Raw genomic sequence first — 15,679 nt, forward strand, 5'->3', positions numbered from 1 at the left:
CTGCATGGGTTTTGATGGAAGAGAACTCAACCTCCAATGCAAGGGAGCCCCACTCTGTTGGCCCAGGAACAAGGAAGGGGGAAATCATTGGATATTTGCAATTATTATTATTATTACTAAGTATTATTATTGTGTTTCTTTTTCGAGACAGGGTTTCTCTGTGTAGCCCTGGCTGTCCTGGAACTCACTCTGTAGACCAGGTTGGCCTCGAACTCAGAAATCTACCTGCCTCTGCCTCCCAAATGCTGGAATTAAAGGCATGTGCCACCACCACACTTGGTCAATTATTTCTTAATTCAAGTAAAGGGGAACTGGCCGTGGTGGCTCACACCTGCCATCTCAGCTTTTAGGAGGCTGAGAAGGAGGATTACAAGTTTGAAGGCATCTTGGGCTACAATGTGGGGCCTTGTCTCGAGAACAAACAAAATAACAACAACCAGGGGCTTGGAGAGGTGTCTCCCCATGCTTAAGAGCATTTGCTGCTCTTGCAGAACAACATTGTGAGTCATAACTATCTGTAATTCCAGTTCTAGGGGATCTCGTATCCTCTGTTCTGGTGTCCATGGGCACACACACATACCAGGTACATATATGAAGGCAAAATGCTCACATGTGTAAAAGAAATTTAAAAACATCTTAACCACAAATCGAAAAGAACAATCTTGAATGAATTTCAGGTTCCAGAGTTCTCCTATCTAAGAGGATTACAGGAACGGGGAATCAAAATCGTGACTTTAAAAATCTAGATAGACCCAACAGGAACAAAACATAGAGTCCTAGTCTTAAGAAAGCTACTAAATTATTGTGACCTGCTAAGGATAATTTTAAAAAACATACAAGTTTGTACCTTCTCTTACCCACTTGATACTGATTTTAGAAATTGTTTACACTGTTAGAACTTGGGTGTTGCCTCCTGAAAATTATGGTTAGGCTCCGTGTCTTCACTCTTCAAAAGGTACTTTATTTTACCATTACAAAACCACAGTGGAGAGATTTCAAACTTTAAACGTATTAAAACCACATTCCATGGCTGAACCAGTCCGTGGAAACTAGATAGGTCTACCCTCTAAAGCAGTCTTTTCAGAGAGACAGTTGAAATCCTCTCCGGACTGGCGGGGCTCCGGAAGGACCGTGGCTGACACCGGGGGTCCCGTTGGCCTTTCCACCCGGGAGCTGTTCAAGCAGCGGCCAGCCTGGCGCGAGCGTCACCGGTGGTAGCTTGAAGTGGACACAGAGCTGGAAGATGCTGCTGGCGAACTGGCAGGGAAGCCGTGGATGTGCGAGTATTCCAGTCGCGACTGAGGATCTTGAAGGCGATGTTGTCGTAGGGTGGCCAACGTGGAAGCGCAGGATGGCGAAATTGGAACTGTGAGTGCTGGTCTCCAGGAAGTACTCGGGCATGTCGCGCTTGCGGATGAGGTCTGGGTAGAAACGGTTGGACTTGTAACCCTGCACAATCTCGGGCGGCGGGTTGTCGAAGCTCTAGGGCATCTAGTTTTACTTGTTCCACTCGAAGCCTGGTGTGCACGCGGTTGAAAAAGTGTGGCTTGCACGGCCGCCCAGCGGCAACTCCACGTTGATCTGCGCCTCGTCCTGCCCCATGCCCTCGGCGCTCCTGTTCAGAGTCGCCTATGGCCTGGAGCTGCCAGGGCGACAACTGCAGGGGCTGCAGGAGGTGGCTCCTGCAGGTGCGTGTTCAGCTGTAGCTCCTGTGAAGGGAGCACTGAAGGATCAGGTCCTCGTCCATCAGCACCGCCTCACGGTTTGCCTTGGCCTCTGCCTCTGCATCCCCGGGTGCCGGAAACCACCCCCCCCACCTCGGGTCCCACCGAAGGCCAGCAATTGGGAGCCAGCTCCTCAGAACCGAAGCTGTGTGTGTCCTCAGGTCTGCACTTGAGGATTGGGAACCGCAGGCCCTGCTTCTGCTTCAGCTTCACTTTGAACAGCTGCTGCCAAAGAACAATCTAGTGGCTCTCACGGAGCCTGGCCCTGGCCATGTGTGCAGGCAACTGCTGCAAGCAGGCTCCTCCAGTAGCCCATTTCAAGGTTAGGGCCGCCAGCACGGATCTTTCCTTGGATGCCCTGAAAGATGACCTGTATGTCGTCCCTTGAACACAGATTGCTGACCGAGGCCTTGACCACCTCACTGTGCTTGTCTAGGTCTTCGCCTGAGGCCTCCTGCTTGAGGAGCTTGGCAATCTCATACTTCATGTTGGTTATCATGCCGCGCCAGAAGTCCACGTTCTTGCCCTGCTCCAGCTCTGCGCACACCTGGATGTCCCCTACCAAGTCCTCCATGTTCGCCACCGCGAGGTACTGGAGGAAGGTGTAGGGTTTGTGCATCTCCACTGGCAGTCTTCGTTCTCTGCATGGACGTTCTTGGCCAGCAGGTCGATGGCTTGGCCCACCTGTCTCGAATTCGGATCTTGGAGTCAAGCTTGGTCTGCTGAAGGTGGAAACTGTCCTGCTCCTCGTGGCCGCAGATGCTCCAGGGCGTCTTAGGGATTCCAAGCGAGCCTCAGATGACTCTGCCACCGGTCTCCCTCCGAATCCTCCCTCCCTCCTCTGTGTCCTGGGTTGCTCTCCTGCTACCCCCCCTGCTCCCATCGCCTCTGGCTGCCCTGCCCACCGTTACTATTCTGATTCCACTGCCTCTTACCCCTGAAACCCAAGGATCGGACCAGGAGCAAGTGTCGAGGCCCATTTGCTGGTGTCTGTCTGCTAATCTAGGCCTAGTCCTGGAAGCTTCTATCCTCCATACAATCTCATCTAGGCCTAGAATGTTTTCAGCCTCTGAGATCTTATTTCGGAGTAAGCTCACCCTTTCTAGTTCTTCCTGAGCTCTGACTGGCTGGATTAACTCAGCTATTCTGGCTCAAACTCCTCTCCTCTGATTCAATCAGAAGGTGAGAGGAGAACCAGAAGTTTCAGGTAATCTCTGTTTACAGATTGAATTTGAGGCAGGTTGGGGCTAACATATGTCAGTGTTTCTGCTAGGATGGGAAGGTGTCTAGGACTCAGGAGCCCAGGAACCCCACAACTCTGAGAGGATGCCTCCTCCACAGGCCTTGCAGCTCCCAGGAGAGGGGATCCCCAGCTGAGCTCAGGAGCCTCAGCCCCACTCCTTCGATTCTTCTCCTCTTATCTTCTTATCTTCTTCTGTTGAGAGTCACATCAGGCAGTAAATCTCATGAAGGAGATTTATTGAAGGAGGAGGAGGGAGGGAGGGGGAAGGGAAGGAAGAGGGGGAACAGGGAGAAGGGGAAGAGGAGGGGGAGGAGGAGAAGAGGGAACAGGGGGAGGAGAAGGGGAAAAGGGGGAGAGGGAGGAGGAGGGAGGGGGAGGAGGAGGAGGAGGGGGAGGGATGAATCCATGAATAGCTACCCTCTGCTCCTGGGAGTGGACAGCAGGGAACTGAGCAAAAGGCATGACTTATGACTTATCTAGGATTTCTGAGGGGTCTTTAGGGATTGGTGATTTTTTTTTGTGGGACACTCAGGGATTCGTGAGTTTTCCTTTTAGGGATTGGTATTTTTGTTTTGTTTTTTTTTTGTTTTTACATCCCTACCTTTCCCTGCATGGGGCCCATGTGTTAGGGTGACAAGGCCATCCCTGTCATAGCCAGCTTTTGCTGAGGCGCTGCCATCTCTGTGGGGCTGATTGGCCGGGGCCATTTTTGACACCTCCTGTGGGACTTTTTACTATGTGAGGTGGACGGGTGGGGGAGTGGGGACTGGGGGTTAGGGGTGGGGCTTAAGCTGGGGTGGGAAGGAGGGGCCAGCTGCAGCTTTGACCACTTTGGTGGCACACCACTCTGGGACTATATAACACAAGACCCTATCTCAAAAAACAAAGAAACAAAGAGAAAAAAAACAGAAGAGGGCTGAAGAGATGACTCCGCTGTTAAGAGTTCTTCCTGTTCTTCCAGAGGACCCAAGTTTGATTCCCACTCACTCTCCCCTGTAGCCTCAGTTCCATGGGATCACCTGGACTCTGTTATTCTGTTGGTACTAAACACATGTACACACTACACACACACACACTTTAAAAATTAAAAAAAAATGGCAACCTCCCCCCAGATATTATATAGGCCAGGTGTGCTTGCACTTGTCTTTAACCTCAGTACTTGGGAGGTAAAGGCAGATGAAGCTCTGTGTGAGGCTAGCCTGGACTACATACATTGCAAGTTCCAGGTTACCCAGAAACCATACCAAAACTATGCTGGTACTGGTACTTAGCGTACTACAAATCCCCAGTATGGGCTGACTGTTGTGGTGACAGATCATCTGCTCCTCTTGGTGCTCTTGTAACTCAGAAGCTTGGTGCCAGGGTGATCCGTGGGTCTGGTGGGTCACGCTGGCACCTCTCAGAACCATGGATGCCTTTTAGTGTGGGCTGGGCTAGTTCCCTGGGTGAGCATCCAGGTGTTGTATATACTCTCACCCTTCCTGGTCTGTTCTGTGTACCTAAGTGCCTCAAAGGCTGGGCCACCCTCTAGAGAGGAACTGTAGCTCCATTTCAGTAGTGTGTGCTGGGTGATGCTCTGGTGGAAAAGGTGGAGTTGAAATTCAGGCATGCTGGTCCAGAGCTGCAGCTTGGAAACAATTATTCACATATGAGTTTTGTTTTGTTTTTTCCTATACAGGATTTCTTTGTGTAATAGCCCTGGCTGTCCTGGAACTTGATTTGTAGACCAGGCTGGTCTTGAACGCACAGAGTTAAAGGCAGGTGCTACCATGTCCAGCGCCGGCTGTTTGCCAGGTCTGAGGAAGTGAGGTCTTCACAGAAACTGTTGTTGTCACTGTCTTCATTGTGTTTGGTTGTCGGTGCCCTGGCTCGGGCCTGCTAAGATCTGGTCATCAGTTCACAGTAAGGTCCAATAGATGCAGAAGCTGACATTACTGGACCCTGAAGCCAATGTTATCATCGGAAATCTATAGTTGTGTTTGTTCCAAGAGTGGAATCATCACCCAGACATGCACTTTGAGCTTTTCTTATAACCAAGGACACCTGGTGAGGCAGCCATGGTTGGTTCTTCAGGGTAGCAGAGGGAGCTGTGAGTGAATGAGCACTTCTTTGCACTGGCTTTTTTTCCTGCCTCACACTAGAGATGTCTGGGTTCCTGCCCTTCAGAATTTGCCTCCTCATAGGCCTGCTGGAGAGAATGCCAAGGCTGCAGACCATAGCCTGGTGCTGTGTAGCTGTCCTTGGGCGTCCACCCCAAGTGCATGATGGGAAGGAGAAGTGGCTTTACATGTGTGATCTCTTTTTCTCCTCCTGACTCTGTGGCAGGAGTCTTACTGTCATCCTTGTGTTACACATACAGTAACCAGGTGCCAGGTTAGACCACTTCCTCAGTGTTACACCATGAAGATGCAGTGAAGCCTATATAGGTGTGGACAGAGTCATCTGATTGGCAGCCTCGTGGTCCTGAGCCCTGCTATATCTTACCCTAGAACAGTTCTCAGGAGGAAAGACTTGACCCAGTCCTTTACCTACATGCACTTTACCCAGTCCTTGGCCTGTTAGCTCAAGAAGCCCAGTGGAATGGCTGGAGGTGAGATTTCCCCATGTTGCTCAGAGAAGGTCCCTGAGCCCCATCCTTGTGGGTCCAACAGGGTGTCTTCACCTTTATAGAGTCCTTTTGGAGAGTTGCTATCCATGACTGCTAGGAGGAACATTGGACAAAACTTCATAGAACCTCCAGCCACGACACAAGGCACACTGGCCTCAGTTTGATCTGTTCCCAGCCACCTGAATCCACCCTCCATCCAGGGTACATTGCTGAGTTTCCACATTCTCTGAGCCCATCTCAGTCTGGCTAGGACATGTTTTCTGCCCTTCCATGATACTGTCTGACCTTGTCTTAGTTAGGGTTTTACTGCTGTGAGTAGACACCATGACCAAGGCAACTCTTATAACGACCACATTTTGTTTGTTTGTTTGTTTGTTTGTTTTTTGTTTTTCGACAGGGTTTCTCTGTATAGCCCTGGCTGTCCTGGAACTCACTTTGTAGACAAGGCTGGCCTCAAACTCAGAAATCTGCCTGCTTCTCTCTGCCTCCCAAGTGCTGGGATTAAAGGCATGCGCCACCACGCCGGGCTATAACGACCACATTTAATTGAGGCTGGCTTACAGGTTCAGAGGTTCAGTCTATTGTTATCAAGGTGGGAGCATGGCAGCATCCAGGCAGGCATGGAGCAGGCAGAGCTGAGAGTTCTACATCTTCATCTGAAAGCTGCTAGTGGAAGACTCACTTCTAGGCAGCTAGAGTGAGGGTCTTAAAGCCCACATCCACAGTGACACACCGGCTCCAACTAGGCCACATCCTGGATCAAGCATATACAAACCATCACAGGCCTGAAAGCTCCCATCTCAAATTGATACCTCCTAGCTAATTCAGAGCCATGGCTGAGAGGGCCCTCTACCAGGACTGACCTGTCACCTCCCTGCTTATTATCAGCCTCCTACCTGCATACCCTTCTCCCTGGATACCTCTTCCTTTCCTTCCTCCCCAGGGGAGCCTCAAGGCCTTGACTTCTGGAAGTTCTAGAGTTAGAAGACAAGGTGGGGCAGAGAGTCTGTTTGCCAGTTCATTTTAAGCAGATGCCCTGCTATGCTAGTCCAAGAAGGTAACATGGGAGAATATAAGCGGAGGCTTTGCAGATCTGTAAAAGGCCTGGTGTCTTATCCTGAGGTTGGGGGAACCTGGACCAGTGCAGGACGTGAGCTTGGTGTATTACCATTTTGTGTGGGGTTGTGCCAGGCTCCCCTTTCCCTAAGTAGGGCATCCCTTGGGGGAGATGGGATTCTGTCAAATCTGCCTTAAATTCCAGGGGCACCTGGGAACTAAAGCCAGGTATGACTCAGTCCCTCACAGAATTAGCCTCTCTTTTTGTTTCTGAGCAGATTAGCCCGGGTAGTGCTAATTTTGAAGGGGAAGGTCACAGAGGAAGTGGAAACTGACAGGAGATGAATTCTTGTCATCTGTCTGCATGTTTCCCACATAAATTCATCTTTGCATTCATGGGCTGTGACACAGCTGCTAAATCCCCTCTCCACCCTGGGTGGCTCTGGATAAATGTGTGTGTGTATGAATAAACAGGTCAGGTAATCCAATCTCTGCCTGAGCTAGAGCCCTTTGTACAGTTGCCCCGGGCAACAGCTGAAGTGGGGCTATTGTCTCTCTCCTTAAAGCCCCATTAGGAGCCCTCTGCCCATGCCTCTTCCCTAAAGCAATTAGTGGGAGGTTTGATTGGTTAGGGCTGGACAGGAGCTCAGGCACTGGCAACCTGCGCCAAGTAGAGCTTTCCTTATTTACTGACAGGAGAGCTGCTTTTGGTTAAGATTGGGTTTTGAGCTAGATGTGGGTGTCTCTGTTGAGGTCTGTCAACTTCTCCCAAGCAGAACAGGTTTCAGGATATTCTCCTTATCTAACTCTTACATGGGCGTAACCCTTTTCCAGGGTGGGGCTGGCCTGTTTCTATTTCCTGTTGTGAGAATCCCATCTTTATGCCAAAGGCTGGGCATTCCTCACATTGTCAGGTCTTGTTGCTTGCAACATCAAAATAAAATAGAGAATAGAATAATTAATTAAAATAAAATAAAAATTTAAAAACACAGTCTGGCTGCTTCCCTTAGCTGCTGCCCTCTCATGTCTGGACCATTGCTGCAGAGCTGGTGTCTAGGTCATTGTCTTTGGTGTGCAGCCTCAAGTGGCCCCAAAACGTAACCTGCTGGTACTTATACCTTCCTATGGTCCTTGGGGAGGCGGGAGACAGGGCCTGTGTTACTGCTGACAAACAGAAACACAACGAAGGGGCTGGTGAGATGGCTCAGTGGGTAAGAGCACCCGACTGCTCTTCCGAAGGTTCGGAGTTCAAATCCCAGCAACCACATGGTGGCTCACAACCATCCGTAATGAGATCTGACTCCCTCTTCTGGAGTGTCTGAAGACAGCTACAGTGTACCTACATATAAATAAATAAATCTTAAAAAAAAAAAAGCCATTAAAAAAAAAAAAAGAAACACAACGAAGGAGATAGCTATGGGAAGATGTGGCTCTACACACTCATCTGGGGTCAGAGCCAGTGGCCCAGCTGAGAGCCATGTGAGGAAAAGGTACGCGTCTTTCTTCAGTTGCCACCAGAAGACATCAGGACCTTGCTCTCAAGGATCTGGCTGGACCTAGTCTAGTTCCTGATCCACAGAATTCGTGAGCCCCTTCCTATGTGTTTTATGCGGCTAATTCAAGAGCGATCTATTTGACCGTAGTAACTGACCATTGCACCCTGTGCTCTGACTCCAACAGCCAGAGGAGATTCCATGAAAGACCCAAGTCGCCTCACATTGGTTTGCAATTCATGGCTCTACAGTGTCCTTCTGTCAACTTTGTCTTTATGACCACCTCCTGCCTCCGGTGTCCCCATCCCATTTTCTCTCTCCTCCAGCTGCGTTGGGCTGTTCTCTGAGCACCCAGGTTACTTCTGTCTCAGAGTCTTTTTACTGTCTCCTCCTCTGCATAAGGTGCTGCTCTCCAAACCCCTTGGGTAACTCAGTTCTCACATTCTTCAAATGTCAGCTTCCCTATGGGTCCTTCCTAGCCCTACCTTGCTAACCCCTCCCACTGTCCTAGAACTTGCTGACACCAGACTCTCTCTCTTGTTGCCTCCCATGTTGCAAGCAGGAAATAGGCAATCAGGAGAGCAGGTTGTTTTCTCTGAGATTTTTATTCTTCCCTGCTGCACATCTCAGGCCCAGAGTAGTGTCTGATGTACTGCAGCTCCCACTTCTGATCTCTCCCTTTCCCAGAACTGATGAGTTGATGAGCGAGTGATTTTCACAGAGAGATGGAGGCCACAGCAGGGGGAATCCCTTCAGGTTCTGCAATATTCATGTCCCACAGGAGGTCTTCATGGAGGGCCTGAGCTCATACAGTGAAGGAGGAGTTCAGACTGGGTTGGTTTAGCATCTGTCTCAGCCAGCTCAGGCTATGTATGTACCATAACACCACGGAGCATGCCGCTGAAATATCAAGCATTGCTGACTCGTGGCTCTGGGGCTTGGGAGGGCAGGTGGGAGAGAACAGAGATAAAGAGACAGAGTCAGAGATAGCCAGAGACAGAGAGAAGAAACAGACAGAGAGATAGAGATGGAGTCAGGAATAGAGACAGGAAAAGACACAGGACTCGTCTGTGCAAGTAAGTAGCCTTTCTCACTTCCTGCCTGAGCACAGGTTCACTTCCAAATGCCTCATGGGGTCAGAGTTCCTACCAGCTATAAGCATGAAGTCCAAGTCTTGAGTTTGCGGCAGGTTCCCACTGACTTCTGTTGACTCTCTCCCTGCAATTTAAGGGTCATCTCATTTGGACAGAAGCAGTAGACCTGGTCCAGATGCGGACCTTAGGAATTTTAAGAGCAATTTGAAGACACTTTGGTCTCCTTTGAGATGGGGACAGAGGACCATACTTTATTGTTCTCTAGACATTAGGCTTGGCTGTGGGTCTGCACTGGTAGCTATATGGGAGCCTCGGTCTCTGGTCTTCAGTAGTCACAGAACAAAGGTGACATGCTGACCTTCATTAGGTGTGGCATGAAAGCAAGCACACCTTTATATGCTCAGTGTAGTGTGGTGGCTGTCCGTGGAGGAGTTGCAAGGCTGGTGGACGCTCCTAGGGTGAAAGGGTTAGGAATAGGGTTCCTTGGACTCCATCCCCAATAGAGTGGAAAATCACAGATTTCCTGAGATCTCCTGAGAAGCAACTTGGGCTCAGCTGACAAAGTGGAGCCATCCCTCTGTATTCCAAAAAGGAAAGGTAAGAAGGCTTCACAGTCCAGGGATTTCTGGGTCCATCTGCACCTCATAGTCCCAAGGTTTCTGAGAGCATCCAAATGGGACAGTTACCAGGAGCCTTCAGCTTAGCACGTACTTCTACATCCTTTGAACAAACACACAGTATTTGCTGTATACTATTATTCATTGAGGTAGTGCTACGTGTGTATGTCTCCATAGAGGCAGCCTGCTCCCAGGATGGTCCGTTGGTCTATTCACACACAATTTCCATACATCTCTAAAGATTACCATTTTAACAGCTTTCGGTAGATACCAAGAGGCAGGTACATTTTACAGTGCATGAATCTAATTTTCTCTGAACTCAATTTTCTCAGGCTTCAGAATCAATTTGGATCTGTCAGGATTTTATTCCAAAGTCCATTAATGCCCAGTCCTTTCCTTCCACCCCTCTCGGAACTTCCCTTCTCATCCCGCTGAAAAAGATACCTCGCTGATACAAAGTAACAGCTTTTTATCTCTTTACAACAAAATCTAATTAGGCCTGAAGGAGACTCACTAGGAGGCCTCCTGATTTGACATATGTCACAACTCTACTCCCTGATAAGGGCCGTGGCATCCTTACATCCTTGACTGGCAGGAAAGGAAACTGCTGTGCCTTGTAGGAGGATATACCCTCTGGGCCTTTCTGATGTCCAGAGCGGACTGGCTCTGTGTATTTCCAAGTGAAACTGACTACCTGCATGTGGTTAAGTTTCCATTGTAGAATCCAAACTGAATACCACACACACTTCAACCCTATAAACAGGTGCCTCTGTTGGACCAATTTGATGGGGAGACAGACACTAAATGTGTCAGTTGTCCCAGGGGTTGGCAAAGCCATCACCTGTCATCCACAGGCAGTTCCCACATTTGCTGGTGAACCTGAGCCAGGTATGGTATGTACACCTTTAATTCCAGCACTCAGGAGGCAGAGGTAGATGGATCTCTGAGTTTAAGGCCAGCTTGGTCTACAAAACAAACAACAAAAAACTCCAACACTACAAATAAGTAAAATAATAAACTCATCCTTTTTTTGAGTTGTTTTATGTCAGGGAATTTTATTGCAACAGGAAAAAGCAGATAGATACCTCAATAATTGAGAGACCTTTTAAGGTCTCTCTCTCTCTCTCTCTCTCTCTCTCTCTCTCTCTCTCTCAAAGATTTTATTTATATGAGTACACTGTAGCTGTCTTCAGACACACCAGAAGAGGGCATCAGATCTCATTACGGAGGGCTGTGAGCCACCATGTGGTTGTTAGGACCCAAACTCAGGACCTCTGGAAGAGCAGTCGGTGCTCCCAACCACTGAGCCATCTCTCCAGCCCCCTTTCAAGGTCTCTTAAGAATGGTAGTCAACTCAGAGAGAGTGGGAGATGTGTGTGTGTGTGTGTGTGTGTGTAGATGTGGGGTGAGGGGTGAGTGACCTTGGGCCTTCTGTCTAAGAGTTGTCTTGGTAAGCACTGAACTGGCCAGCATGCTTCTATTAACCTGGTGCCTGGGCAGTGGTATATTGCCAACCGTCTAGAAGTGCTTAGGTATCTTGTCTGTGTCTAGTTCATGTGGGCCACTAGGCAGTGCACCACAGGTGGTAGCTCACAGACTACAGGGGATCCCTTCTCTAGAGTCTGAAAGCCCATGATCACAGCTCAGCAGATCTGGAGTCAGGTGGGGCCTCCTGACACATAATTAGTCCCTCACTGTGAGCTGGAGGGGTGGAGGGCATGGCCCTTAAGATGCAGCAAAAACCCTTGGGCTCTTCCTCCAGACCACACAAGTGCCAAGGCCCTTTGGTGACATACCTATGATGACTGCAGGAGAGCCACACTCAGGGCAGGTGTTGCTAATGTGAAACTTGGGTGTTAAGGTTTCTGTAGATCAAGCTATAATATGGCCCTGTTGTCAGTCCCCAGCCAGCTAGTGACAAGGTCTGATGACAACATGGTGGTGGCCACACTCATCTAGGGAAGGATGGAAGAAGGACAGACGTATGACTCCAGGGCGAATGAAGCTTTTTGATGTCAACCACACAGGGAACTATGGGATTGGGGATACATTCTAGAACCTCCAGAGTGTTTGGTGTTATTCATAAGAAATGTCTTTTGGGCTAGAGAGATGGCTCAGCGGTTAAGAGCACTCACTGCTCTTCCAGAGGTCCTGAGTTCAAATCCCAACAACCACCTATACAGACAGCTACAGTGCACTCATATACATCTAAATAAATAAATCTTTAGAAAGAAAGAAAGAAAGGAAGAAAGAAAGAAAGAAAGAAAGAAAGAAAGAAAGAAAGAAAGAAAGAAAGGTCCCTTTTAGGTTTCATATGCATTGCTAATAGGCCCTGCAGCATCTTGTGAAGTCTAGACAGCTGCCTAAGCAGTCAGCCATATCCTGAAGGCAGATACCATCCTATGATGTCATCTCTTTCTCCTCTCTCTGTCTCTCTGTGTCTGTCTTTATGTGTCTGCCCCTGGTTCTCTTTGTTTCTGTCTGCTGGCCCTGGTCTAGCCCCAGGCATGATGAGATAGAAAAAATACCTGCATTCTCCACCCTTTAAAAACATATGTGTATGCGTTTTCCCTGTATGTATGTGTGTAATGTGTATGTGTGTCTGTGTGTGTGTATGTATGTATGTATGTATGTACGCACACCATGTTCATACTTGGTGCTCATGGACACTAGAAGAGGGGATTAGACCCCCTGGAGCTGGATTTACAGATAGTTGTGAGCTATCATGCAGGTGCTGAGAACTGAACCTGGACCCTCTGCAAGGGCAGCAGGGGCTCTTCACCTCTGAGCCAGCTCTAGTACTCCCCATGTTTTTGAGACAGGGTCTTATTATGTAGCCTTGGCTGGCCTGGAGCCCCCTATATAGACAATGCTGGACTTGAATTCAGAGAGATCTGCCTGCCTCTGCCTTTCAAGTGCCATCATCCATGCCTGCCACCTCCCTCTTTTGAGGCAGGGTCTCAAAAAAACTGTCTGTAGCTCAGTCTGTTCTCAAACTGGAGACCCTCGTGTTCTTGCCTCTCCAGTGCTGGGATTTCTCCCATCTGGCTCACTGTCTCCTCTCTGGTCTCACTGCTGTTCTGCGATTGTACTCCCCTAGCCAGCAGGCTCCTGTATACCCTTCAGAACCCTGTCTTCCCGCTCTCCCACAGGTCTGCCCTTGGGGTTCTCTCTACCAAGGCATGAGGCAGGGTCCTCTTTCACTCCTCTTTCCTTTTTCTCTTTTCTTTGGTTTTTTGAGACAGGTTTCTCTGTATAGCCCTGGCTGTCCTGGAACTCTGTATACCAGGCTGGCCTCGAACTCAGAAATCTGCCTGCCTCTGCCTCCCAAGTGCTGGGATTAAAGGCATGTGCCACCACTACCCAGTGTGTGCTGCTATCTTAATTCACTGACTCAACTGACTGACTAGAACTCAGATATCTGCATGCCTTTGTCTGCTGAATGTTGGGTTAAAGGTGTGTACCTAGACCTAAGCTTTTCTTTAGCTGAAACTTTCTGTATACCAGGCTGGCCTTGAACTCACAGATCTGCTTGCCTCCATCTCCAGGGATTAAAGGTGTGTCTGTGTTCCAACTGGATCACATAGACCTATGTAGAGGGAACATCTTGTGTATTGTATGGATTAAAAATTTAAAAAAACCTATGGCCTGTAGAAAAGGGTAGAATAGAAGGTGGGACATCCGGGAGGCAGAAAGAATTCTGGGATAGGGTCAGGTCCTGGGTTCATCCAATGTGATGAGACAGATGCATGGTACCTGAGCACAGGTAACTAGTCACATGGCAGAATGTAGATTTGAGTAAATGGATTATAGTAAATTATGATCTAGTTAGGGAAGAGCCTAGCTATATGGCCAAGGTATTTGTAAATATATTTTGAGTCTGAGTCTTATTTCTGGGAGCATGTTGCTGGGAGGAAGAACCAGGTTTAAACTTCTACAGACCCGAAAGTCTTTGGATGTGACCCCTTGCCAGAGTAGCCATGTTGCTGAATTACAATTTCTCTACACATGTAGAAGACACCCGAGCAGTTCTCTTCAAAATTAAGATGGACAGAGCCTTGGGCCAGGTCCTAGACAGTTGGAGAAGCTGGCAACTTTGGGGATCTCAACAACCCTTGCAGCCTACAAGAAGCAGGGCCAATGGTGGTTTTCTGTATGTAGTATGCACTAGAGAACTTCAGGACAGTGTTAGACAGAGAACAAAAGTGCCTGCGGGCTCCTGGCATGTAGAACCAGATATGACCACGAGGTGACAGCAGCACCCTTCATACCGGCCAGAAGCTAGGCCAGGGGGTGGCCCGTCTTTTCAAGCCGGCAGCAGGCCAGCTGTGACTTGCAGAGTCTGACTTAGAGGACAACTAGGGCTCCTCACAACAAGAATACCTACCTCTTCTGGCTTAGGCCTGTGATGTGGTCCCTGCTCTTTTTGTAAGTTCCTCTCTCTTGTCTTCTATCTCATTCTTTCTCTGTCTCTCTGCCTCCTCCTCTCTACCTTTGTCTATTTCCCTTTGTCTGATGGTGTCTTTCTGTTTGCCTGTCTTTCTTTGTCTTCCTTCCCTTTTGATCCTGAACTGTCTGCATCCAGATCCTAGGATTCCCTGTTTAGCTGGGTTGTCTCCAGATGGTACCTTAGCTTTCTACTCCTCAGGGTCCTTATTCCTGACACGGGAAAGCAGCTTCTGCGGTAAGTGGGGCTGCTATAGGGCTCAGATGAGCAGTGGGGTATCTTCGAGGATCACGGTCTTGCACATACATGTGTTACATTAACGTGAAGAATCCTCTGTTTTGTGTGGTCTGGGCATGTGTTTCAGACACACTCTTCGTTCTTCTCAGTCAGCTCTTTCTTGTTCCTTGTACGGGTGAGTGGAGTTGAGAGAGAATAACTGGGCATTGGTCCAGGCTCTACATAGCTCTCAGGGTCCCCTTATTCCTGTGGTTTGGTAGAAAGATGTGCTTAAGTTGGTAACCTGCATAGACTTCCTAGTTCCAGAGCCAGCCTAGGGTTGTGCTCTCCAGTTCCCCCCAAAGCCTAGGCCTGACTAATGTGTATGAAGTCCTTCTGTTGTTCAGAGGTGAAGGCCTAAAATGTACCAAAAATAGTCTACACAGCTGGGAAAGAGCCTACACTTTAGCAGCTGATACGCCAGAGTTCACACTGACAGAGAAGACCTTACCTGATACCACTCTGACATCTCAGACCCTTCCCAACAGCCCTGCATGGCCTGGGTTCCTAGGCAGGAGATATACTGGGCAGAACCAGGAACCTCAGCTCCTAATAGCACCCAGATGTCACCAGCACCATGGGGCCGACAGCCACATCTCTTCTCTAAGCTACTGCCGATGGCGGCCCAGGGGCAACACTTGAATTCTGTTTGTAATTAAAAGAAGGTGCCCTTTAAAACTGCTCACTGTTTTAGCATCTAGGCAGCAAATTATCTCAAAGTGGATTTTCTTTGTTCTGAGAAGCTAATTGATGGGCTATGTGTATGCATAAGCACGTGCGTGTGCGTGCGTGTACATAGAATGTGCTTGGGGGGTTTTCAGCCCTAGTCACATGATGTAGATATTCAAGGGCTTTGCAAAGACACAAGGCTCCATGCCTGCCCCAGAAATAGTGGTTCATCTGGTTAGAGGGGCCTTGGCTCCCAGGAAGCTGCAATGGGTATCTTAGGAAGACTTAGATAGAATAAGGTCCTCGGGTGTCTGGTGTATAAGGGCCAGGCCCTGATGCAGAGGTCTCTGCCCAACCTTGATGCTTGACCTATGAGGTCCTGCCCTGCCTTGGAGTTCCCAGTAGGCTCATTATCAGGCTATCCTTGCTTTGTTTGTTTGTTTGTTTTGTTT

The 15,679-nt window shown here is 48.9% G+C and overlaps 1 pseudogene; it reads right to left on the reverse strand.

The window, feature by feature from the left end:
• Window positions 1-1,080: 1,080 nt before the first annotated feature.
• LOC110294919 (splicing factor Cactin pseudogene) lies at window positions 1,081-3,589 on the reverse strand (annotated as a pseudogene).
• Between the last annotated feature and the right edge of the window lie 12,090 nt (window positions 3,590-15,679).

This window comes from Mus caroli, unplaced genomic scaffold (assembly GCF_978045245.1).
Source record: "Mus caroli unplaced genomic scaffold, Mus_caroli_1 scaffold_4, whole genome shotgun sequence".
Classification (NCBI taxonomy): Eukaryota; Metazoa; Chordata; class Mammalia; order Rodentia; family Muridae; genus Mus; species Mus caroli.